The sequence below is a fragment of the Dama dama genome, chromosome X (assembly GCF_033118175.1).
Source record: "Dama dama isolate Ldn47 chromosome X, ASM3311817v1, whole genome shotgun sequence".
In the NCBI taxonomy this organism is placed as follows: domain Eukaryota; kingdom Metazoa; phylum Chordata; class Mammalia; order Artiodactyla; family Cervidae; genus Dama; species Dama dama.
Window position 1 is genome coordinate 87,788,311 of NC_083714.1, and position 27,844 is coordinate 87,816,154.

The 27,844-nt window shown below is 39.0% G+C and overlaps 1 long non-coding RNA gene across 4 annotated transcripts in view; it reads right to left on the reverse strand.

Moving 5' to 3' along the window:
• Positions 1 to 27,844, reverse strand: part of LOC133051945 (uncharacterized) — a 121,086-nt gene that overhangs the window by 21,817 nt on the left and 71,425 nt on the right. The window lies entirely within an intron of this gene.

A 27,844-nucleotide genomic window follows, 5' to 3' on the forward strand; every position in this document is an offset into this window, starting at 1 on the left:
ATATACACACACACATATATATGGAATATGAGTGAACCATAACAAATAAAACAGTGCCATCTGCAGCAACATATACTAAGTGAAGTCAGACAAAGAAAGATAAATATCATATGATATCACTTATATGTGGGATCTTTTTTAAAAATGATACAAATCACCTTATTTGCAAAACAGTAATAGACTCAGAAAACTACGTTATGGAAATCAACACAAAATTGTAAAGCAGATTTCCTCCAACTAAAAAAAAAGATAAAACTAAGTTATGGTTACCAAAGGGGAAATGCAGGAAGGATTAATTGCAAATCTGGGATTAACAAAAGCAAACTACTATATATAAAATTATCAACAACAGTCTACTGTAAAGCACAGGGAACTATATTCAATATCTTGTAATAACCAAGAAAGAAAAACAATTTTTTAAAAAACCATAAATACACACATAACTGAATCACTTTGCTGTAAACCAGAATCACTGTAAACAACTATCAGTTCAGTTCAGTCGCTCAGTCGTGTCCGACTCTTTGCGACCCCATGAATCGCAGCACACCAGGCCTCCCTGTCCATCACCAACTCCCAGAGTTTACTCAAACTCAAGTTCATTGAGTCGGTGATGCCATCCAGCCATCTCATCCTCTGCTGCCCCCTTCTCCGCCTGCCCCCAATCCCTCCCAGCATCAGGGTCTTTTCCAATGAGTCAACTCTTCGTATCAGGTGGCCAAAGCACTGGAGTTTCAGTTTAGGCATCAGTCCTGCCAATGAACACCCAGGACTGATCTCCTTCAGGATGGACTGGTTGGACCTCCTTGCAGTCCAAGGGACTCTCAAGAGTCTTCTCCAACACCACGGTTCAAAAGCATCAATTTTTCGGTGCTCAGCTTTCTTCACATTCCAACTCTCACATCCATACATGACCACTGGAAAAACCATACCCTTGACTAGACGGACCTTTGTTGTCAAAGTAATGTCTCTGCTTTTTAATATGCTATCTAGGTTGGTTGTAACTTTCCTTCCAAGGAGTAAGCGTCTTTTAATTTCATGGCTGCAGTCACCATCTGCAGTGATTTTGGAGCCCCCCAAAAATTTTTTTTATTGAAGTAAACAACTATACTTCAATAAAATAAATTTTAAAAATCAGGTAAAAAGGTAATGCTCACTGTAGAATTCTTTCAGTAAATTGTTTATTCTACTTACATTGTCTCTCCTATTGAGGGACATCTTAACTGCTTCCACATTTGGTAATTAATGAATTAAGCTGCTAAAAGTATACATGAGCAAGTGTTTCTGGGGACACAATTTTACAACTCCTATGGGTAAATACCAATAACCACAATTGGAGAACTGAGTGTTAACGGTATGCTTACTTTTGTAAGAAGCAACTGAACCATCTTCAAAAGTGGCTTTAATACTGTGCATTCCCACCAGCAATCTACAACAATTCCTGTTACTCCAGGCCCTCACCAGAATGTAGTTTTTAAGTGTTCTGATTTTCATCAATCTAATATGTGTACAGTGGTATCTCCTTTTTATGTTCATTTGCATTTTCCTGGTAACATATTTTCCACCTGTATATTTTCTTTGGTGAGATGTACATTAGTTCTTCTATTTACTATTTAATCAGATTGCATTCTTACTATTGAGCTTTTATTAGAGTTTTTGTACAACCTGGATGATAGTCTTTTACCCGATGTTTCTTTTGCAAATACGTTCTACCAGTCTCTGGCTGATCTTCCTATTCTCTTAACATTATCTTTTGCAAATACAACTTTTTAATTTTTTTTTAAACTTTTTACTTTCTATTGGAAAATACCCAATTAACAATACTGTGATAGTTTCAGGTGAACAGCTAAAGGGTTCAGCCATAGGTACACATGTATCCATTCTCCCTCATAGTCTTCCCTAGTGTCTCAGATGGTAAAGAGTGTGCCTGCAATGCGGGAGACCTCGGTTTGATCCCCGGGTCAGGAAGATCCCCTGAAGAAGGGAATGGCAACCCACTCCAGTATTCTTGCCTGGAAAATCCCATGGACAAAGGAGTCTGGTGGGCCACAATCCATGGGGTCACAGTGTCAGACATGTTGAGTGACTAGCATACATTCTCTCTCAAACTCCCCTCCCATCCAGGTTGCCACATAACAATGAGCAGAGTTCCATGTGCTATACAATAGGTTCATGTTGGTTCTCCATTTTGGATATAGCAACAACTTTTTAAGTTTAATGAAATCCAGCTTTTCACCTATATATTTCATGAATTGGGCCTTTTTTGGTGTTGTACCAAAAATACACTGCCAAATCAAAGATCATCTAGGTTTTCTGCTAGATGACATGACTGAGTGAATAACACTTACTGTTTAGAACACGGAACTCTATTCAATGTATTCTAAAATCCTACAAGGAAAAGGAATCTTAAAAATATACATATATTCAGTTATACATATATATGTATATATTTATGTATAACCATATCACTGCGCTATACAAATAAAACTAAAACAACATTGCAAATCAACTATTTTTCAAGTAGAAAAAACAAAATAGAAATAAACCCATGCACTTATGGTCAATTAATCTACAACAAAAAGGGGCAGGAACATAAAATGAAGAAAGTCTCTTCAATAAGAAATGCTGGAAAAACTGGAGAGCTACAAGTAAAAGAATGAAATTAGGGACTTTTGTGGTGGTTGAGTGGTCAAGAATATGCCTTTCAATGCAGGTTCAATCCATGGTTGGAAAACTAAGATCCCACATACCAAGGGGTAACTAAGCTTGCATGCCCCAACTACTGAGCTCCTGTACTCTGGAGCCTGCAAGCCAAAACTAGAAAGCCCACATGCCACAACTAAGACGGAATGCAGCCAAATAAAGAAGGAATGAACTTAGAACATTCTTGAACAAGACATACAGAAATGAACTCAAAATGGATTAAAGACTTAAATATAAGAGTGGAAACCACAAAATTCCTAATGGAAAACATAGGCAGAACAGTCTGAAATAAATCAATAGTAGGAATATTCGAAGATTTTTGTATTTCCATACAAATTGTGAAATTATTTGTTCTAGTTCTGTGAAAAATACCGTTCGTAGCTTGATAGGGATTGCACTGAATCTATAGATTGCTTTGGGTAGTATAGTCATTTTGACAATATTGATTCTTCCAAACCATGAACACGATATATTTCTCCATCTATTTGTGTCCTCTTTGATTTCTTTCATCAGTGTTTTATACTTTTCTATATATCGGTCTTTCATTTCTTTAGGTAGATATACTCCTAAGTACTTTATTCTTTTTGCTGCAATGGTGAATGGTATTGTTTCCTTAATTTCTCTTTCTGTTTTCTCATTGTTAGTGTATAGGAATGCAAGGGATTTCTGTGTGTCAATTCCACAATTCCAGAAAAATAAATGGCCCAATCAAAGAGTGGGCCAAAGAACTAAACAGACATTTCTCCAAAGAAGACATACAGATGGCTAACAAACACATGAAAAGATGCTCAACATCACTCATTATCAGAGAAATGCAAATCAAAACCACAGTGAGGTACCATTACACGCCAGTCAGGATGGCTGCTATCTAAAAGTCTACAAGCAATAAATGCCAGAGAGGGTGTGGAGAAAAGGGAACCCTCTTACACTGTTGGTGGGAATGCAAACTAGTACAGCCGCTATGGAGAACAGTGTGGAGATTTCTTAAAAAACTGCAAATAGAACTGCCATATGACCCAGCAATCCCACTTCTGGGCATACACACTGAGGAAACCAGATCTGAAAGAGACACGTGCACCCCAATGTTCGTCGCAGCACTGTTTATAATAGCCAGGGCATGGAAGCAACCTAGATTCCCATCAGCAGATGAATGGATAAGAAAGCTGTGGTATATATACACTGTGGAATATTACTCAGCCATTAAAAAGAATTCATTTGAATCAGTTCTAATGAGATGGATGAAACTGGAGCCCATTATACAGAGTGAAGTAAGCCAGAAAGATAAAGACCAATACAGTATACTAACACATATATATGGAATTCAAAAAGATGGTAACGATAACCCTATATGCAAAACAGAAAAAGAGACACAGATGTACAGAACAGACTTTGGGACTCTGTGGGAAAAGGCGAGGGTAGTGAGAGAACAACACTGAAACAAGTATACTATCAAGGGTGAAACAGATCTCCAGCCCAGGTTGGATGCATGAGACAAGTGCTTAGGGCTGGTGCACTGGGAAGACCCAGAGGGATTGGATGGGGAGGGCGGCGGGAGGGGGGATCGGGATGGGGAACACATGTAAATCCATGGCTGATTCATGTCAATGTATGGCAAAAACCACTACAATCTTGTAAAGTAATTAGCCTCCAACTAATGAAAATAAACGAAAAAAAAAAAAAAATAGTAGGAATAGTTCACTGGATCTCCTATCCAAAAATAGAAGGATATAAAAGCAAAAATAAATGGGATCTAAGTAAATTAAAATGCTTTTGCACAGCAAAGGAATCTATAATGAAATGAAAAGACAACCTAGAGACCGGGAGAAAATATTCGCAAATGAAATGATGCATAAGAAGTTAATATTCAGCATGTATAAACAGTTCGTACAATTCAACACAAAAGCAACCTGATTTTAAAATGGGCAGAAGAACTGAACAACCATTTTCCAAGGAGGAAATGCAGATGAGCAACAGACACATGAAAGGATGCTCAACATTGCAAATCATCAGGGAAGCCCAACACAATGCTTCACAATGTGTTGAAACTCCAACACATCACAACCACAATGAGATATCACCTCATACGTTTCAGAATGGCTATCATCAAAAAGTCTATAAATAACAAACATTGGTAAGGAAGTGGTAAAAGAGAACCCTAGTACACTGTTGATGAAAATGTAAATTAGGGCAGACACTAATGGAGAATAGCATGGTGTTTTCTTAAAATACTAAAAAATTAGAGTCACCATATTATTCAGTGATTCCACTCCTAGGCATACATCCAGAGAAAACTCTAATTTGAAAAGATATATATTCACCCCATGTTCCTGGCAGCAGTATTTCTAATAGCAAGACATGAATGCAGCCTGTTTCATTGGACAGATGTACACATAATGTGGTATATATAATACAATAGAATGCTACACAGAAAAACAAAAGAAAAAAATGCAATTTTCAGCAACATGCATTGGCCTAGAGATGATCATACTAAGAAAACTCAAAGACAAATATAATGCTTATATACGTAATGTAAAAAATTATACAAACTAACTTATTCCAAAACAGTAATAGATTCACACAGAAAGAAAACTTATTAAGGATACCAAAGGGGAAAGGGAGAAAGAAGGATCAATTAGGAGTTTGGGATTAAAATATACACTAATATACATACTTTATTGAGCCCATCTTTGCATGAAATGTTCCCTTGTTATCTCTAACTATCTTGAAGAGATCTCCAGTCTTTCCCATTCTACTGTTTTCCTCTATTTTTTTGCATTGATCACTGACGAAGGATTTCTTATCTCTCTTTGCTATTCTTTGGAACTCTGCATTCATATGGGTATATCTTTCCTTTTCTCCTATGTTTTTCACCTCCCTTCTTTTCACAGCTATTTGTAAGGCCTCCTCAGACAGCCATTTTGCTTTTCTGCATTTCTTTTTCTTGGGGATGGTCTTGATTTCTGTCTCCTATGCAATGTCACAAACCTCTGTCCATAGTTCATCAGGCACTCTGTCTCTCACATCTAGTCCCTTAAATCTATTTCTCACTTCCACTGTATAGTCATAAGGGATGCAAAAATGGCAGGGATCTAACAGAAGCAGAAGATATTAAGAAAAGGTGGCAAGAATACACAGAAGAACTGTACAAAAAAAATCTTCATGACCCAGATAATCACGATGGTGTGATCACTCACCTAGAGCCAAACATCCTGGAATGTGAAGTCAAGTGGGCCTTAGGACACATCACTACAAACAAACCTAGTGGACGTGATGGAATTCCAGTTGAGCTATTTCAAATCCTGGAAGATGATGCTGTGAAAGTGCTGCACTCAATATGTCAGCAAATTTGGAAAACTCAGCAGGGCCACAGGAATGGAAAAGGTCAGTTTTCATTCCAATCCCAAAGAAAGGCAATGCCCAAGAATGCTCAAACTACCACATACTTGCACTCATCTCACACGCTAGTAAAGCAATGCTCAAAATTCTCCAAGCCAGGCTTCAGCAATATGTGAACCGTGATCTTCCAGATGTTCAAGCTGGTTTTAGAAAAGGCAGAGGAGCCAGAGATCAAATTGCCAACATCTACTGGATCATCAAAAAAGCAAGAGAGTTCCAGTTAAACATCTATTTCTGCTTTATTGACTATGCCAAAGCCTCTGACTATATGGACAACAATAAACTGTGGAAAATTCTGAAAGAGATGGGAATACCAGACAACCTGACCTGCCTCTTGAGAAACCTGTATGCAGGTCAGGAAGCAACAGTTAGAACCAGTCATGGAACAACAGACTGGTTCCAAATAGGAAAAGGAGTACGTCAAGGCTGTATATTGTCACCCTGCTTATTTAACTTATATGCAGAGTATATCATGAGAAACGCTGGGCTGGAAGAAGCACACACTGGAATTAAGATTGCTGGGAGAAATATTAATAACCTCAGATATGCAGATGACACCACCCTTATGGCATAAAGTGAAGAAGAACTAAAGAGCCTCTTGATGAAAGTGAAAGAGGAGAGTGAAAAAGTTGTCTTAAAGCTCAACACTCAGAAAACTAAGATCATGGCATCTGGTCCCATCACTTCATGGCAGATAGATGGGGAAACAGTGGAAACAGTGACAGACTTAATTTTTCTGGGCTCCAAAATCAGTGCAGATGGTGACTGCAGCCATGAAATTAAAAGATGCTTGCTCCTTGGAAGAAACATCATGACCAACCTAGACAGCATATTAAAAAGCAGAGACATTACTTTGCCGACAAAGGTCCGTCTAGTCAAGACTATAGTTTTTTCAGTGGTTATGCATGGATGTGAGAGTTGGACTGTGATGAAACTGAGTGCCGAAAAATTGATGCTTTTGAACTGTGGTGTTGGAGAAGACTCTTGAGAGTCCCTTGGACTGCAAGGAGATCCAACCAGTCCATCCTAAAGGAGATCAGTCCTGGGTGTTCATTGGAAGGACTGATGTTGAAGCTGAAATTCCAATACTTTGGCCACCTCATGCAAAGAGTTGACTCATTGGAAAAGATCCTGATGCTGGGAAAGATTGAGGGCAGGAAGAGAAGGGGATGACAGAGTATAAGATGGTTGGAAAGCATTGTTGACTCAATGGACATGGGTTTGGATGGACTCTGGGAGTTGGTGATGGACAGGGAGGCCTGGCGTGCTGTGGTTCATGTGGTCGCAAAGAGTCAGACACAACTGAGCGACTGAACTGAACTGAATATACACACTACTTTATATAATGTATAAATAGATAGTAAAGGAACTACTGTATAGGACAGGGAACTATAGTCAACACCCTGTAATAATTTTTCATGGAAAATAAACTTGAAAAGAAAATATATATATATATATAAGTAACTTTGATGTATACCTGAAGCTAACACACTGTAAATGAACTGTATTTCAATATCACTTAGAAAAATACAATTAAAAAAAATTGCCTGTGTCGGATTTTTTAATAAGTTCTTTCTTTTTTCTTTTGAAAAAAAAATTATTTACATTGGAGGATAATTACAATTGGAGGTATTGTAATGGTTTTTGCCATAGATCAATATGAATCAGTCATAGACATACATATGTCCCCTCCATCCTGAACCCCCCTCCCAATGCCATCTACACCCTATCCCTCCAGCCTGTCACAGAACACTTGCTTTGGGTTCCCTGTGCCATATACTAAATTCACACTGGTTATCTATTTTACCTATGGTAATGTATATGTTACAAAAGTATTCTCTCAAATCATCCTGCTCTGTGCTTCTTCCAGTAAGTCCAAAAGTCTGTCCTTTATGGTTGTCTCCTTTGCTGCCCTGCATGTAGGAGCATCACTACCATCTTTCTAGATTCTAAATATATTTGTTAAAATACAGTGTTTGTCTTTCTCTTTCTTACATTGCTTTTCTTTCACTCTGTTTCACAGACTCTAGGTTCATCCACCTCATTTGAACTGACTCAAATGCATTTCTTTCTATAACTGAGTAATATTCCACAGTGTAAATGTACCACAACTTCCTTATCCATTCATTTATCAAAGGACATCTAAGTTGCTTCCAAGTCCTAGCTATTGTAAACAGTGCTGCAATGAACATTACGGTCTATGTGTATTTTTCAATTCTGGTTTCATCAGGGTACATGCCCATGAATGGGACTGCTGGGTCAAATGGTAGTTTTATTTCTAATTTTGCAAGCAATCTCCATACTGTTCTTCATAGTGACTGTATCAGTTTGCATTCTCATCAACACTGTCAGAAGGTTCCATTTCCTGCACATCCTCTCCTGCACTTATTGTTTTCAGTTTTTTCTGATGAGGGCCATTGTGACCAACGTGAAATGACACCTCACTGTGGTTTTAATTTGCATTTCTCTAATAATGAGTGATGTTGAGGATCTTTTCATGTGTTTACTAGCCATCTACATTACTTTGCCAACAAAAATCCATCCAGTCAGAGCTATGGTTTTTCCAGTAGTCATATACAGATGTGAGAGCTGGACCATAAAATAGGCTGCATGGCAAAGAATTGATGCCTTCAAACTGTGGTGCTGGAGAAGACTCCTGAGACTCCCTTGGACTGCAAGGATATCAAACAAGTCAATCCTAAAGGAAATCAACCCTGAATATTCACTGGAAGGACTGATGCTAAAGCTGAAGCTCCAATACTGTGGTCATCTGATGCGAAGACCCAACTTACTGGAAAAGATCCTGAACTGGGAAAGATTGAGAGCAGGAGAAGGGGACAACAGAGGACAAGATGGTTGGATGGCAACATGGACTCAAGAAAGAAGAACTAAAGAGCCTCTTGATAAAAGTGAAAGGGGAGAGTAAAAAAGCTGGCTTAAAACTCAACATTCAGAGGGAGGAGCTAAGATGGCAGATGAATAGGACGGGGAGACCACTTTCTCCCCCACAAATTCATCGAAAGAACATTTGAATGCTGAACAACTACACAAAACAACTTCTGATCGCTAGCAGAGGAAATCAGCCACCCAGAAAAGCAGCCCATTGTCTTTGAAAGGAGGAAGGACAAAATATAAAAGATAAAAAGAGAGACAAAAGAGTTAGGGATTGAGATCCGTCAGAGGAAGGGAGTCTTAACAGAGGAAGTTTTCAAACACCAGGAAATCCTCTCACCGGCAGGTCTAGGGGAAGTTTTCGAATCTCGGCGGGCAACCTAACTGGGAGGAAAAATAAATAAAACCCAAAAATTACAAGCCTAAAAGCAACTCCCAGCAGAAAAGTACCCCAGACGCTCGCATTCGCCACCAGCAAGTGGGGGCTGAACAGAGAGGAGCGGGCGGCATTGCTTAGGGTAAGGACTGGACCTGAATGCCTTGAGGGCAATCTGAGGGAGCTAACAAGAGATAGCAACTTTAACTGTGGGATAGCAAGAGAGACAGACAGAGAATTAACCTGCGAAAAGCCCTAACCTAAGGCACAGCTGGCCCATTCGCAGAACAAAGGAGTGAGCAATACCAGAAAAGAGCTATCCAGCTATGGACCGGCCCATCCCCCACCAGAGGCAGGAAGTAGGAGGGAGGCAGGCGCCAGCCAGAGCCGGAAAGGGGAAAGGGTCAAACTTGGCCCCAGAGACAGCATCCCCTACCAAAGTGCAAACAGGCTTCCAGTTTCTAACCAAAGACTTCCTGAGATTCTGGATGGTTGACATCCGCCGGGAGGGTCACAGAGAGATATCAGCTCCCCAGAAGAGACACAAGGCACACCTGACCGGGCATGCCCGGAAGCTGAGGCAGGGACGGGGAGGGGAGAAGTTGTTCTGCACCTGAACAGAGTGCACTCGTCAAGCTAATGGTTGCCTAAGCTGCTCGGACCAGGGAAGGCACAAAACGAAGGCCCAACCAAGTCTGCGCCTTTGTGGAGTACCTGAGAACCTGAACCTGAGTGGCTTAGGCCTGGGAAGTGCACATAACTCAGGGCCCACTCCATGGAGAGCAACCTGGAGCCTGAGCAGTGTAGATGGGGAAAGTACACATGCCATTACGGGGGGGCTGGGGGGGGGGGTGGGCGCAAACCCAGTGTGGCCAGAACATTGTGAGTGCTCCCCACACACACCAGTGATATTTGCTTGCAGTACCCCTCTCTCCCCACAGCACTACTGAACAAGTGAACCTAAACAAGAGACCACCTCCGCCCCCTAGTGTCAGGGTAGAAATTAGACACCGAAGAAACCTGCAAACAGAAGTCAAATAAACAAGGGAACCGCTTTAGAAGTGACAGATGCAACAGATTAAAATCCATGTAGTTAACACCAATTGCCCTGGAAGGGGCCTATAGATATTGAGAAGTATAAGCTGGAAAAAGGAATTATCTGAAACTGAACCAAATCCAAACTGCCTGCAACAGCTTCAGAAAAATTCCTAGATATATTTTTACTATTATGATTTTTTTTAATTAAAAAAATTTTTCTTTTTTTTAAAAGTCCTCTATTGCTCCTATATTACTGCTTAATTTTAATTTTTTTAACCCACTATAACCATGCAAAAAAAAAAAAGACCCTATTATTAAAGCAAACTTCATATATATTTCTTAAATTTTCTGTGTTTTTATTTTTTTTAATATGGTATTTTTAAGAGTCTAACCTCTACTCTAGATTTTTAATCTTTGTTTTTTGTATTTGATATTAATTTTGGACATTTAAGTATTCAATCTTCAGTACCCATTTTTACTCAGGAGTGTGATTACTGGTTTGATTACTCTCTCCCCCTTTTGACTTTGCTTTTTCTCCCCCAGATCACCTCTATTTCCTCCCTCGCCCTTCTCTTCTCATTCCAATTCTGTGAATCTCTGTGGGTGTTCTGGGCTGCAGAGAACACTTACAGAACAGAGTACCACCTAGATCGGTTTCTCACTTCTTGAGTCCCCCCTTTTCTCCTCCTGCTCACCTCTATCTCCTTCCTCCCACTCCTCTTCTTCATGTAACTCTGTGAACCTCTCTGGGTGTCCCTCACTGTGGAGAATCTTTTCATCATTAACCTAGAAGTTTTACTATCAGTGCTGTATGGATGGAGAAGTCTTGAGGCTACAGAAAGAATAAGACAGAAATCCAGAGGCAGGAGGCTTAAGCCCAAAACCTGAGAACACCAGAGAACTCCTGACTACAGGGAACATTAAGTAATAAGAGATCATCCAAAAGCCTCCATAACTACACTGAAACCAACCAGCACCCAAGAGCCAATAAGTTCCAGAGCAAGACATACCATGCAAATTCTCCAGCAACACAGGAACATAACCCTGAGCGTCAATATACAGGCTACCCAAAGCCACACCAAACTCACAGACCCATCTCAAAACTCACTACTGGACACTCCATTGCACTCCAGAGAGAAGAAATCCAGCTCCACCCAGCAGAACACTGATGCAAGCTTCCCTAAACAGGAAACCTTAACAAGCCAATCGTCCAAACCCACCCACAGGGAGAAACTTCCACAATAAAAAGGAACCACAGACTACCAGAACACAGAAAGGCCACCCCAAACACAGCAATCTAAATAAGATGAAAAGGCAGAGAAATGCCCAGCAGGTAAAGGAACATGAAAAATGCCCACAAAGCCAAACAAAAGAGGAGGATATAGGGCATCTAACTGAAAAAGAATTTAAAATAATGATAATAAAAATGATCCAAAATCTTGAAAACAAAATGGAGTTACAGATAAATACCCTGGAGACAAGAATTGAGAAGATGAAAGAAATGTTTAACAAGGACTAGAAGAAATAAAACGAGTCAATTAAAAATGAATAATGCAAACCTTCTATAGAGACACAGAACTTCAGATGTCTTCAAAGATTTCAAAAGGAGGAAAGGAAGCCAGGTTGGAAGAAGAAGGACGAGGAGGCGGGAAAGGGGGGCAAAAGGGGTGGCCTTACAGACATCTCCTGCCACCTGCAGACACCCAGGCGTTACGGGACTTTTCCCTGGGCTTCCAGGGAAGGGAGGAGTGGAACTCGGCCCTACCAGAAACCAGACCAGAATTCGAGTTCTCTGCCAAGAGGAGGTGATCAGTCTCCAATCCACAGCTCAGGCTGAGGCCCTTCGACCAGATTCCTGCATCCAGGACCGGGGGACTAGAAAAACGGGAAGGATAGGAAGGGCTAAGGAGAGGAAAGAGAGAGGGAAGGGGAGAGAGGTCAATAAAATCTCTTGTTCCTTACTGGTCGGGGCACTCTGGCCAGTTGTCCGCATCAGGAAGAGACCAGGGACAAAAGGGTCCCAGTCGCGGCCGCTGGGTCTGGTTCATTGGCAGGCAAGCTGGCCCCTGAGTACCCTGAGTGGTCAGGATGTCAGTCTCAGCGAAGAAGATGTCCCTTTGTGGTTGCCATTTGTTGCAGGAAGGGGGACCCTTTCCAGGGCCTGAAACTGGACTCTTGTCTAACACTCGGAAATGAATTGTCCGAGGAGACACATGCTGACAAAGCAAGAGATTTTATTGGGAAAGGGCACCCAGGTGGAGAGCAGTAGGTAAGGGAACCCAGGAGAACTGCTCTGCCGCGTGGCTTGCAGTCTTGGGTTTTATGGTGATGGGATTAGTTTCCGGGTGGTCTTTGGCCAATCATTTTAATTCAGAGTCTTTCCTGGTGGCGCACGCATCGCTCAGCCAAGATGGATGCTAGCAAGAGGGATTCTGGGAAGTGGACAGCCAGGCAGTGCCTCCTCTCGACCTTTCCGGAACTCTTCCGGTTGGTGGTGGCTTATTAGTTCCATATTCCTTATCAGGATCTCCTGTCATAAAACAACTCATGCAAATGGTTACTATGGTGCCTGGCCAGGGTGGGCAGTTTCAATCAGTGTGCTTCCCCTAAAACATCCATTTACAAATTTTTAAGTTATTTTATTACAGCACTCATGCCCTCAGCTGTGTTTTACTCCCTCCAAATATTATAATTCCAGTCTTCTGCCAGGGTGAGAGAGGAGAAATAATGTGGAGTGGGAGGAGGGAATTATTTCTCACACAGCTTTCAACTAAATCCTCCCAATTTCTAATTTTAATCTCCCACCTTTACTTTCATTTCTAAAGGTATGTGGTGCCACCATTTCCTGAGTCTTTTGAATTTTCTCCACATTCCCCACTGCCAATTTAGAATTTGGCTTCCTTCTGTTTGTCAAGTTGATTAACACTCATCTGTCTGCTCTCTGGGCTTCCAAGGTGATGCTAGTGGTAAAGAACCCACCTGACAATGCAGGAGACATAAAAGATGCCAGTTTGATCTCTGGGTCAGGAAGGTCCCCTGGAGGAGGGTCTGGCAACCCACTCCAGCATTCTTGCCTGGAGGATCCCATGGGAAGAGGAGCCAGGTGGGCTATGAGAGGGTAACAGGCAGGAAGGCCAGGGGTCTCCAAACAGAGGAAATAGGCTACAAGTGCCAGACATTTTTATCTCTCTTAAGCGGCAGGAGGAAACAAACCAGTGATATTTTTTTTCTTCTCTATAAAAAAAGAAAAAAAAAATTAAAAAAAAAAAAAAAAGAATAATGCAATAAATGAGATCAAAAACACTCTGGAGGGAATCAGCAGTAGAATAATGGAGGCAGAAGATAGGATAAGTGAGGTAGAAGATAAAATGGTGGAAATAAATGAAGCAGGGAGGAAAAAAGAAAAAAGAATCAAAAGAAATGAGGACAACCTCAGGGACATCTGGGACAATGTGAAATGCCCCAACATTTGAATCATAGGAGTCCCAGAAGAAGATAAAAAGAAACGCCATGAGATAATACTCGGGGAGATAATAGCTGAAAACGTCCTCAAAATGGGGAAGGAAATAGTCACCCAAGTCCAAGAAACCAGAGTACCAAACAAGATAAACGCAAGGTGAAACACCCCAAGACACATATTAATCAAATTAACAAAGATCAAACACAAAGAACAAATATTAAAAGCAGCAAGGGAGAAACAACAAATAACACACAAAGGGATTCCCATAAGGATAACAGCTGATCTTTCAACAGAAACTCTTCAGGGCAAAAGGGAATGGCAGGACATACTTAAAGTAATGAGAGAATAACCTACAACCCAGATTGCTGTACTCAGGAAGAATCTCATTTAGAAATGAAGGAGAATTCAAAAGCTTTACAGACAAGCAAAAGCTGAGAGAATTCAGCACCACCAAACCAGCTCTTCAACAAAAGCTAAAGGATCTTCTCTAGACACGAAACACAGAAAGGGTGCATAAACACGAACCCAAAACAACAAAGTAAATGGCAACGGGACCATACTTATCAATAATTACCTTAAATGTAAATGGGTTGAATGCCCCATCCAAAACACAAGACTGGCAGAATGGATACAAAAGCAAGAACCCTATATATACTTTCTACAAGAGAACCACCTCAAAACAAGGGACACATACAGACTGAAAGTGAAGGGCCGGAAAAAAATATTTCACGCCAATGGAGACCAAAAGAAAGCATGAGTCGCAATACTCATATCAGATAAAATAGACTTTAAAATAAAGGCTGTGAAAAGAGACAAAGAAGGACACTACATAATGATCAAAGGATCGATCCAAGAAGAAGATATAACAATTATAAATATATATGCACCCAACATAGGAGCACCACAATATGTAAGGCAAATGCTAACGAGAATGAGAGGGGTAATTAACAATAACACAATAATAGTGGGAGACTTTAATACCCCACTCACACCTATGGATAGATCAACGAAACAGAAAATTAACAAGGAAACACAAACTTTAAATGACACAATGGACCAGCTAGACCTAGTTGATATCTATAGGACATTTCACCCCAAAACAATCAATTTCACCTTTTTCTCAAGTGCACACGGAACCTTCTCCAGCACAGATCACATCCTGGGCCATAAATCTAGCCTTGGGAAATTCAAAAAAATTGAAATCATTCCAGTCATCTTTTCTGACCACAATGCAGTAAGATTCTATCTCAACTACATGAAAAAAATTGTTAAAAATTCAAACATATGGAGGCTAAATAACACGCTTCAGAATAACGAACACATCATAGAAGAAATCAAAAAAGAAATCAAAATATGCATAGAAACGAATGAAAATGAAAACACAACCATCCAAAACCTATGGGGCACTGTAAAACCAGTGCTAAGGGGAAGGTTCATAGCATTACAGGTTTATCTCAAGAAACAAGAAAAAAGTCAAATAAATAACCTATTCTACACCTAAAGCAACTAGAGAAGGAAGAAATGAAGAACCCCAGGGTTAGTAGAAGCAAAGAAATCTTAAAAATTAGGGCAGAAATAAATGCAAAAGAAACTAAAGAGACCATAGCAAAAATCAACAAAGCTAAAAGCTGGTTCTTTGAGAAGATAAACAAAGTTAACAAACCGTTAACAAGACTCATCAAGAAAGAAAGGCAGAAGAACCAAATTAATAAAAATAGAAATGAAAATGGAGAGATCACAACAGACAACACTGAAATACAAAGGATCATAAGAAACTACCACGAGCAGCTATATGCCAAAAAATGGAAAACTTGGAACAAGTGGACAAATTCTCAGAAAAGTATAACTTTCCAAAATTGAACCAGGAAGAAATAGATCTTAACAGACCCATCACAAGCAAGGAAATCAAAACTGTAATCAGAAATCTTCCAGCAAACAAAAGCCCAGAACCAGATGGCTTCACAGCTGAATTCTACCAAAAATTTAGAGAAGAGCTAACACCTATCTTACTCAAACTCTTCCAGAAAATTGCAGAAGGTAAACTTCCAAACTCATCCTATGAGGCCACCATCACCCTAATTCCAAAACCAGACAAAGATGCCACAAAAAAAGAAAACTACAGGCCAATATCACTGATGAACTTAGATGCAAAAATCCTTAACAAAATTCTAGCAAACAGAATCCAACAACATATTAAAAACATCATACATCATGACCAAGTGGGCTTTATCCCAGGAATGCAAGGATTCTTTAATATCTGCAAATCAATCAATGTAATACACCACATTAACAAATTCAAAGATAAAAACCATACGATGATCTCAATAGATGCAGAAAAGGCCTTTGACAAAATTCAACACCCATTTATGATAAAAACTCTCCAGAAAGCAGGAATAGAAAGAACATACCTCAACATAATAAAAGCTATATAGACAAACCCACAGCAAGCATTACCCTAAATGGTAAAAATTGAAAGCATTTCCCCTAAAGTCAGGAACAAGACAAGGGTTCCCACTCTCACCACTACTACTCAACATAGTTTTGGAAGTTTTGGCCACAGCAATCAGAGCAGAAAAAGAAATAAAAGGAATCCAGACAGGAAAAGAAGAAGTGAAACTCTCGCTGTTTGCAGATGACATGATCCTCTACATAGAAAACCCTAAAGACTCTACCAGAAAATTACTACAGCTAATCAATGAATATGGTAATGTTGCAGGATATAATATTAACACACAGAAATCCCTTGCATTCCTATACACTAACAATGAGAAAACAGAGAAATTAAGGAAACAGTAGCGTTCACCATTGCAACAAAAAGAATAAAATAGGAGTATATCTACCTAAAGAAACAAAAGACCTATACATAGAAAACTATAAAACACTGATGAAAGAAACCAAAGAGGACACAAACAGATGGAGAAATGTACCGTGTTCATGGATTGGAAGAATCAATATTGTCAAAATGACTATAATACCCAAAGCAGCCTATAGATTCAGTGCAATCCCTATCAAGCTACCAACGGTATTTTTCACAGAACTAGAACAAATAATTTCACCAATTGTATGGAAATACAAAAAACCTCGAATAGCCAAAGCAATCTTGAGAGAGAAGAAGGCAACTGGAGGAATCAACCTGCCTGACTTCAGGCTCTACTACAAAAGCCACAGTCATCAAGACAGTATGGTATTGGCACAAAGACAGAAATATAGATCAATGGAACAGAATAGAAAGCCCAGAGATAAACCCACATACCTATGGACACCTTATCTTCAACAAAGGAGGCAAGAATATACAATGGAAAAAAGACAACCTCTTTAACAAGTGGTGCTGGGAAAACTGGTCAACCACTTGTAAAAGAATGAAACTAGAACACTTTCTAACACCATACACAAAAATAAACTCAAAATGTGTTAAAGATCTAAATGTAAGACCAGAAACTATAAAACTCCTAGAGGAGAACATAGGCAAAATACTCTCTGACATAAATCACAGCAAGATCCTCTATGACCCACTTCCCAGCACATTGGAAATAAAAGCAAAAATAAACAAAGGGGACCTAATGAAACTTAAAAGCTTCTGCACAACAAAGGAAACTATAAGCAAGGTGAAAAGAAAGCCTTCAGCATGGAAGAAAATAATAGCAAACGAAGCAACAGACAAATGATTAATCTCAAAAATATACAAGCAACACCTGCAGCTCAATTCCAGAAAAATAAATGACCCAATCAAAAAATGGGCTAAAGATCTAAACAGACATTTCTCCAAAGAAGATATACAGATGACTAACAAACACATGAAAAGATGCTCAACGTCACTCATTATCAGAGAAATGAAAATCAAAACCACAACGAGGTACCATTACACGCCAGTCAGGATGCCTGCTATCCAAAAGTCTACAAGCAATAAATGCTGGAGAGGGTATGGAGAAAAAAATGAACCTTTCCTCTTACACTGTTGGTGGGAATGCAAACTAGTACAGCCACTATGGAGAACAGTGTGGAGATTCCTTAAAAAACTGGAAATAGAACTGCCATATGACACAGCAATCCCACTCCTGGGCATACACACCGAGCAAACCAGAACTGAAAGAGACACGTGTACCCCATGTTCATCGCAACACTGATTATAATAGCCAGGACGTGGAAGCAACCTAGATGCCCATCAGCAGACGAATGGACAAGAAAGCTGTGCTACATATACACAATGGAACCTTACTCAGCCATTAAAAAGAATACATTTCAGTCAGGTCTAATGAGATGGATGAAACTGGAGCCCATTATACAGAGTGAAGTAAGCCAGAAAGATAAAGACCAATACAGTATACTAACGCATATATATGGAATTTTAAAAGATGGTAACGATAACCCTATATGCAAGACAGAAAAAGAGACACAGATGTATAGAACAGACTTTTGGACTCTATGGGAGAAGGCGAGGGTGGGATGATCTGAGAATAGCATTGAAACATGTATATTATCAAGTGTGAAACAGATCGCCAGTCCAGGTTGGATGCATGAGACAAGTGCTCAGGGCTGGTGCACTGGGATGACCCAGAGGGATGGGATAGGGAGGGAGGTGGGAGGGGGGTTCAGGATAGGGAACACATGTAAATCCATGGCTGATTCATGTCAATGTATGGCAAAAACCACTACAATATTGTAAAGTAATTAACCTCCAACTAATAAAAATAAAGGGAAAAAAAACCCTCAACATTCAGAAAACTAAGATTATGGTATCTGGTCCCATCACTTCATGGTAAATAGATGGGTAAACAATGGAAACAGTGACAGACTTTATTTTTTGGGGGGCTCCAAAATCACTGCAGTGACTGCAGCCATGAAATTAAAAGAGCTTGCTCCTTGGACGAAAAGTTATGATCAACCTAGACAGCTTATTATAAAGCAGAGGCATTACTTTGCCAACAAAGGTCCATCTAGTCAAAGCTATAGTTTTTTCAGTAGCCATGTACGGATGTGAAAGTTTGACTATAGAGACAGCTGAGCGCTGAAGAATTGATGCTTTTGAACTGTGGTGTTGGAGAAGACTCTTGAGAGTTCCTTGGACAGCAAGGAGATCCAACCAGTCCATCCTAAAGGAAATCAGTCCTGAGTTTTCATTGGAATACTGAAGCTAAAACTTCAATACTTTGGCCACCTGATGCGGAGAACAGACAAATTTGAAAAGACCCTGATGTTGGGAAAGAGTGAAGGTGGGAGGAGAAGGGGATAACAGAGGATGAGATGGTTGGATGGCATCACCAACTTGATGGACATGAGTTTGACTAAGCTCCAGGAGTTGGTGATGGACAGGGAAACCTGGCGAGCTGCAATCTATGGGGTCACAAAGAGTTGGACACGACTCTGTGACTGAAATAAACTGATACTTCCCAGGCGGTGCTAGTGGTAAAGAACTCACTTGACAGTGCAGATGACGTAAGAGATGCGAGTTCAATCCCTGCATCAGGAAGATCCCTTGGCAGAGGGCATGGCAACCTACTCCAGTATTCTTGCCTAGAGAATCCCACGGACAGAGGAGCCTGGCAGGCTATGGTCCACAGGGTCGCAAAGAGTCAGACACGACTTAAGTGACTTAGCATGCAAATATACACACATACATAAAAATTATTTTCCACGATATCTTATTACAAGATATTGAATAGTTTCCTGTGCTATACAGTAAATCAATGTTGCTTATCTATTTTATGGGTAGTAGTAGTTTGTATCTGTTCAGTTCAGTTCAGTCGCTAAGTCGTGTCCAACTCTCTGCGACCCCATGAATCGCAGCACGCCAAGCCTCCCTGTCCATCACCAACTCCCGGAGTCTACTCAAACTCTGTTAATCACATACTATTTTTTCTAATTTTTTAATTTTTAATGAGGTATAGTTGATTTACAATGTTGTGTTAGTTTCTGATATACAGCAAAGTGAATCAGCTATACATACACATATATCCCCTTTTCTGGGTTTCTTTCTTATTTAGGTCACCACAGAGCACAGACTTCCCTGTTCTATACAGCAGGTGTGCATTCGTTATCTATTTTAAAAATTGTTGTTTAGTCTCTAAGTTGTGACCAACTCTTTTTTGATCCCATGGACTGTAGCCCACCAGTCTTCTTTATCCATGGGATTTCCCAGGCAAGAATACTGGAATGAGCTGCCCTTTCCTTCTCCAGGCTATCTTCCCAACCCAGGGATCGAACGCACATCTTCTGCATTGGCAGGTGGAATTTTTTTTACCACTGAGTCACCAGGAAAGCCTATTTTATACATGTGTGCTCAGTTGCTTCAGTCATGTCCGACTGTGCTACCCTATCGACTATAGCCTGCCAGGATCCTATGTCCTTGGGATTCTCTAGGCAACAATACTGGAGAGAGTTGCCATGCCCTTCTACAGGGGATCTTCCCAACCCAGGGATCAATCCCACATCTCTTACATCTCCTGCATTGACAGGAGGGTTCTTTACCACTAGTGCCACCTGGAAAGCCCATTTTATACACAGTATTGTATATATGTCAATCCCAATTTCCCAATTTATCCCACACCCACTTCCTCCCTTGGTATCCATACATTTGTTCTCTATTTCTGTCTTTATTTCTGCTTTGAAAATAAGTTCAACTGCTTTATTTTTCTAAATTAATTTTTCTATATTAGCAATATCATACAATATTTTTCTCTTTCTGACTTAATTCACTCTGTACGACAGTCTATATGTCCATGCACATCCTGAAAATAGCACAATTCCATTTTTATGGCTGAGTAATATTCTATTGCATATATGTACCACATTTTCTTTATCCATCCCTCTGCTGATGGACATGTAGGTTGCTTCCATGTCCTGGCTATTGTGAATAGTGCTGCAATAAACACTAGGGTGCATGTATCATTTTGAATTATGGTTTTCTCTGGATTTATGCCCAGTAGTGCAATTCCTGGGTCATATGGTAGCTCTATTTTTAGGTTTTTAAGGAATCTCCATACTGTTCTGGATAGTGACTGTATCAATTTACTTTTCCACCAAAAGCGGAAAAGGGTTCTGTTTTCTCCATACCTTCTCCAGCATTTATCATTTAAAGATTTTTTTGATAATGACTATTCTGACCAGTGTAAGGTGACACCTCATTATAGTTCTGACTTGCAGTTCTCTACTTAATTAGTGACGTTGGGCATCTTTTCATGTGTTTGTTGGCCATCTGTATGTCTTCTATGGAGAAATGTCTATTTAGGTTGGCCGTTGATTTTTTGATTGGGTTGTTTTTTTGAGACTGAGCTCCACGTGCTGTTCCTACATTCCTAATTTATCCATCGCCAGCCTCCCCTTGCCCTTAAGTAACCATAAGTGTCTTTTCTATGTCTGTGGACCTATTCTGTTTGGTATACAGATTCATTTGTATTATTTTTAGACTGCACATATAAGTGGTATCATGTAGCATTTGTCCTTCTCTGACTTACTTTATGAAATACATTATTCTCTATGCCCATTTGGGTTACTGCAAACGTCAAAATTTCATTCTCTTCTACGGCTGAGTAGTTTTCTATTGTGTATATACCACATCCTCTTTATACATTAATCTGTTGATAGACACCAAGTTTGCTTTCTTATACCTACTGTAAACAATGCTGCTATGAACATTAACTTGCACATATATTCTCTAATAGTTATCATTTTCTTTGGATATATATATATATATACCCAGGAGTAGGGTTGCTGGATCATACAGTAGTTCAAAATAACTGGTCTGACAGTATTTAGTAGCTTGATATTTCAGTAATGAGACATATTTATTATGTTCTCTACTTGCCCATCCCCACTGACATCAACTTACAGCCTATTTTATAAATAAATTTTGATTGGAACACATATGCATTCATTAATCTGCATGCTTTCCATGACTATAGAGTTCAGTAGTATGACAGATACCATATGGTTTAAGACACAAGGTTTAAGACATTTACCATCTGGCACATTAATGGAATAAGTTGTTGGTCTCTCTAGTAAGATATGATCAAAGAAGAATTACATTGATTTATTTAAATAGTACCAAGCATCAGGAAACATTTTGATAACCAAAAAAATCACTTCTTTTTTCTGCTTCATTTCACACTTAACCTCAGGAAAACATCACTTTATTTGCTCCTGTTATACTTCCATGTGCCAAAACATCATCTCTGTATCTGCACTTTCACTATGGACACTTCTATATAACAAAATCCATTTGCGATTCATCTATATTGTTATCAGTTCAGTCGCTCAGTCGTGTCTGACTCTTAGCAACCCCATGGACTGCAGCACGCCAGGCCTCCCTGTCCATCACCAACTTCCAGAGTTTACCCAAACTTATGTTCATTGAGTCAGTGATGCCATCCAACCATTTCATCCTCTGTCATCCCCTTCTCCTCCCACCTTCAATCTTTCCCAACATCAGGGTCTTTTCAAGTTAGTCAGTTCTTCACATCAGGTGGTCACAGTACTGGAGTTTCAACTTCAACATCAGTCCTTCAATGAACACTCAGGACTGATCTCTTTTAGGATACACAAGTTGGATCTCCTTGCTGTGCAAGGGACTCTCAAGAGTCTTCTCCAACACCACAGCTCAAAAGCATCAATTCTTCAGCACTCAGCTTTCTCTATAGTTCAACGCTCACACCCACACATGACTACTGGAAAACCATAGGTTTGAATAGACGGACCTTTATTGGCAAAGTAATGTCTCTGCTTTTTAATAAGCTGTCTAGGCTGGTCATAACTATCCTTCCTAGGAGTAAGCGTCTTTTAATTTCATGGCTGCAATCACCATCTGCAGTGATTTTGGAGCCCAAAAAAATAAAGTCTGCCACTGTTTCCACTGTTTCCCCATCTATTTGCCATGAAGTGATGGGACCAGATGCCATGATCTTAGTTTTCTGAATGTTGAGCTTTAAGACAACTTTTTCACTCTCCTCTTTCACTTTCATCAAGAGGCTTTTTAGTTTCTCTTCACTTTCTGCCATAAGGGTGGTGTCATCTGCATATCTGAGGTTATTGTTATTTCTCCCAGCAATCTTGATTCCAGCTTGTGCTTCCTCCAGCCCAGCATTTCTCATGATGTACTCTGCATATAAGTTAAATAAGCAGGGTGACAATATACAGCCTTGACGTACTTCTTTCCCTATTTGGAACCAGTCTGTTGTTTCATGGCCGGTTCTAACTGTTGCTTCCTGACCTGCATACATATTTCTCAAGAGGCAGGTCAGGTGGTCTGGTATCCCCATCTCTTTCAGAATTTTCCAGTTTATTGTGATCCACACAGTCAAAGGCTTTGGTATCAATAATTCATTATGCTTTTTTTTAGACAGTAATGCTACTCTGGAGAGTAATGGATGGAGAATATTTTATAGATCTACTAACCTGTTGTGGGCCATTTGACTTCTTTCAAGTTTGGGCTGACAAAATAAAGCTACTAATTCTAAGGGTATACATTAATGAATAGTTCTATACGAGAAGAAATGCTGTTATTTCAACTTAGATAAATACATATGAGAGCAATTGCTTGGTTATACCATAGCTATAGAATTAATTTTATTTAAAAAAACTGACAAATTGCTTTTACAAGGTACCTGTTCCATTTGACAAACAATACCTAAAACTTCCATTTATTCTATATCTTTAGCAGCACTTGGAAATACTGGGTTTTTTTTTTACTCAGCCACTCTAGTAGAGATTTATATCACAGTGATTTCTAGTTGGCATTTCCTTACTGACAATTGATGTTAAGTATTTTTTGATTTGCTTACATATCATTTTATCTTTAATGAAGAATATTTCCATCTTTTGCATATTTATTTTATTGTAACTCATGTACAACAAAGTTCAATTTTTAAGATCCTTCTAGCCTCTATAAACTACTCTGTCTTTATAACTTTTTGCATTTTAGACATATCACATAAATAAATCATGTAGAAAGAAGCATCTGAATCTGGCTTCCACTTGAATAGTTTTTTCAAATTCATCCATGTTGAACAATGTATCAGTACTTCATTCTTTTTATTATATTTTATTTCACTTTCTTGACAGTATCTCTTCAAGGACAAACACTACCGTATTTTGATTTTACTGTTTGTGGTTTAGACTTAATATCAAATCTAAGGTCCTATAGCTGTACAACTATGTTTTCTCTTAAGAGCTGTGATGTTAGCCTTAAAATTTAAGTCTTTGATTCATATTTTACTCATCTTTGCAAAGTATGAAGTTGCTGGACCAAAATTATTCATTTCTATGGGGATATTCACTTGTCCCAACATTATTTGTTGAAAAGACTGATATTCCCCACTGTAGTGTCTTGACACTCTTGTCAGGAAATTAATCAATCATATATAAGTGGGTACATTTGTGGATTTTCCATTTCTGTCCTTCCATATACTTATATAACCTGTTTGTTTACCCTTACAATTTTACCATGAGGTCTTAATTATTGGATCTCTGTGCTAAGCTTTTTTAACAGTTTACTGTTTTCTTTTTTTAAATTTTATTTATTTTTGGCTGCATCGGATCTTAGTTGTGGCACACAGGATCTTTGTTGCAGCATGCACGTTCTTTTGTTGTGGCATGGGCTCCAGAGTGTGTGGGCTCAGTAGTTGTGGCATGTGGACTTAGTTGCCCCATGGCACATGGGATCTTAGTTCCCTAACCAGGGATCAAACCCATGTGCCCTGCACTAGAAGATGAATTCTTAACCACTGGACCACCAGCGAACTCCCTGTACTGAGATCTAAAATCAGGAAATGTGAGTTCTCTAATGCACTTTTTCCCCTAGACTGCTTTGTCTATTCTGTATCCATATTTCCATATGAATTTTATACTCAGCTTGCCAATTTCTACAAAAATCCAAGTTGCGACACTGATAGAGGTGTCACTAACTCTCTAGGTCAATTTGAGGACTAATGTCAATTGTATTCATTTCTGAAAGCTGCCTAACAGTCAACAACTGGAAAGCTTAGCATCGACAGTTCTGGAGACTGGAAGTCTGAAATTAAACTGTCATGTTAACACAAGTAAAATTAATTATCTCAAAGTTCTAGAAGTCTGAAATAAAAGCACTCATAGAGTCATGTTTCCTGTGAAGGATCTAGGAGAGAACATATGCCATGTCTTTCTAAGCTTCTATTGTGGCCATCAATCCTTTGTGCCTCTATTATTGTAGACACATCACGTCAATCTCCGCCTTTGTAGTTACACAACATTTTTCCTGTATATCTGTCTCTGTGTGCCCTTTCCTCTTATAACAACACCAGACACACTGGATTAAAATTCCACTCTCCTCAGTATGACCTCAGATTAACTTAATGACATCTGCAAAGTCCCTACTTTCAAATAAGGTAAATTCATAAGAAGCAGAGATTAGAACATTAACATATCTTTTAGGGATACATAATTCAATTGATGATACCATTTTAACATTACTAACTCTTCCAATCCATGAGCATGAGGTATGTTTTGAACTGCTCAATTCTTCTTAAATTTCTTGCAATATGGTTTTTCTGGATCTCAATGTAAGTCTTACACTTATTTTGTTCAGTTCATGCCTAAGCATTTTATTCTTTTGGATATTATTGCAAACTGAATTGGTTTTGTATTTATTTATTCAGATTATTCATTGCTACTATACAGAAAAATAACTCATTTTTCTATAGTTTCTTATATCATGCAATCTTTCTGAATTCATTTTTTAGGTCTAATTACGTAATGTGGGTTACCTAGGATTTTCCATACACAAAATCATTTCATCTGTGAATAAAGTTTTCGTGCTTCAGTACCAATCTAGATGCAATTTGTTTTTCTTGCCTAGCTGACCTGGATAAAAGTTCTACTATAATGTCAAACAGAAGGAATAAGAGTAGACATTCATATCTTGTTCCTAAACTCAGGGGAAAAATACACAGTCACTGAGTACATTAAGTGTAGGTTATTCCTAGATATATATTATCTGGTTAATAATGTGTATTACCTAACTTCTCTTCCTAGTTTGTGAAATGTTTTCAATGTGAATAGGAACTGGATATTTCCAAATGCATCTATTGAGTTTATGTGCATTAAAGAAAAAAAACAGGGTTACTTCTTTTAATGTCATATTTTAAGAGTATTTCATAAATATGTTGGAAATATACTCTTTCACTCTATGACTGCTTTTTCTCATTTTCCTAGCACCTTCCTTTGAGAGAAAAATTTAATTTTTGTGAAATCTAATTTACTTATTTTCTCACTTATGGGTAATCCTTTTGGTGTGCATGCATGCATGCTAAGTCACTTCAGTCATATCTGACTCTGCACCCCATGGACTGTAGCCAACCTGGCTCCTCCGTCCACGGGGATTCTCTAGGCAAGAATATTGGAGTGGGTTGCTGTGTCCTCTTCCAAGGGATATTCCCAACTCAGGGATCAAACGTGCATCCCTTATGTAATACCGTAAATGGTATTAACTAAATTTTTTTCCCAAATATTCATGGCTAGTATACTGAAATGCATGCCCTTTATTGGTTTTTCTTACCTTATAGTATTGGCTAAAACTTCCAGGGCAAATTTGAACAGTAATGGTGAAATGTGATACTCGCCCAGTTTCTGTTCATAGAAGGGGAAACCATTCTGTCTTTAATGATTAATACTACAAGTGTTTCTGAGATTCCACTTATGACATTAATGAGGTTGCCTTCTATTCTAAATCTGCTAAGCATTTTTATTATGAATAGGTTTTAAATGATGTCAAATGCTTTTCTTTTTGCACCTACTGAGATATGCTTTCTTTTCCAGTTATATGATTGCCTTCCAAATACTGAATTACTCTTTCAGTTCTGAACCAAATCATTCTATTCTCCTTTAAATAGGCATGCTCTCAAAGGAAACTATTTTATCACAGTCAAACAAACCTCATGAAAGGGAAATACCCAACTTTTGTTCCCTACAGCCTTTGATATAGAGAAAAGAAAATACCTAACTCCAGAATCCTTGAGCTTCTGACAGGAGGAAGTTCAGTTCAGTTCAGTCGCTCAGTCCTGTCCAACTCTTTGCGACCCCAGGACTACAGCATGCCAGGCTTCCCTGTCCATCACCAAGTCCCAAAGCTTACTTAAACTCATGTCCATCAAGTCACTGATGTCATCCAACCATCTCATCCTCTGCATCCCCTTCTTCTCCTGCCTTCAATCTTTCCCAGCATCAGGGTCTTTTCAAATCTTTCCCAGCATCAGGGTCCTCCAGCGTCTAACGAGAGGAAGGGAAGCACCCAAATCCAGCCCTTTCTAGCCTTCCTGTCCAATCTGAAGTGGGAAAAAAGCAAGAATCATTTGGGAAGGTCACAGACAAGGGATATAGGTCAACTAAAAGACTAAAAGACTGAGACTTTATAATCACTTATAACCATAGGATTATAAACGCTACTCTTCTCCCCTATATACCTCACCAGTATATTAACAAAGCTCCTATTTACACTTCTCAGAGGTCTCCTTGAGTTGCCTCCTATTTCCAAGGATTATAGTATACTTAAGAGTAAAGAAACGGGGGGAAATGTTTCTATGTCACCCTTTCTAAAACAGAAGTCCTGGTACCTGCTTTATAAATAAAGGCTTAATGGAAAATAGTCACACTCATTCATTTACTGTCAAAGGTGACTTGTGCTACAAAAACAGAGGTAAGTAGTGTCAGAGATCAGGTTGTAAAAAGCTTAAAATACTTTTGATTTGGTCTTTACAAGAAAAGCTTTCTGATCTCTGTGTTAGAGGGCATAATGATGAAATCCCAAATACAATAGTAACAAAAAGGATAAAATATTACAAATAAGCAGAACAAAAATGTTTAAAATATATATTAAGATAACTATAAAATACACATTAAAAATTCAAAAAGAGCCTTCGATAAATAAAAAACCATCCTTTGTTTTTGGATTAAGCTGTCCCATGATCTTCAAGACATTATTTATAAGTTTATAAATTTTACAAACATAATTTTATAAA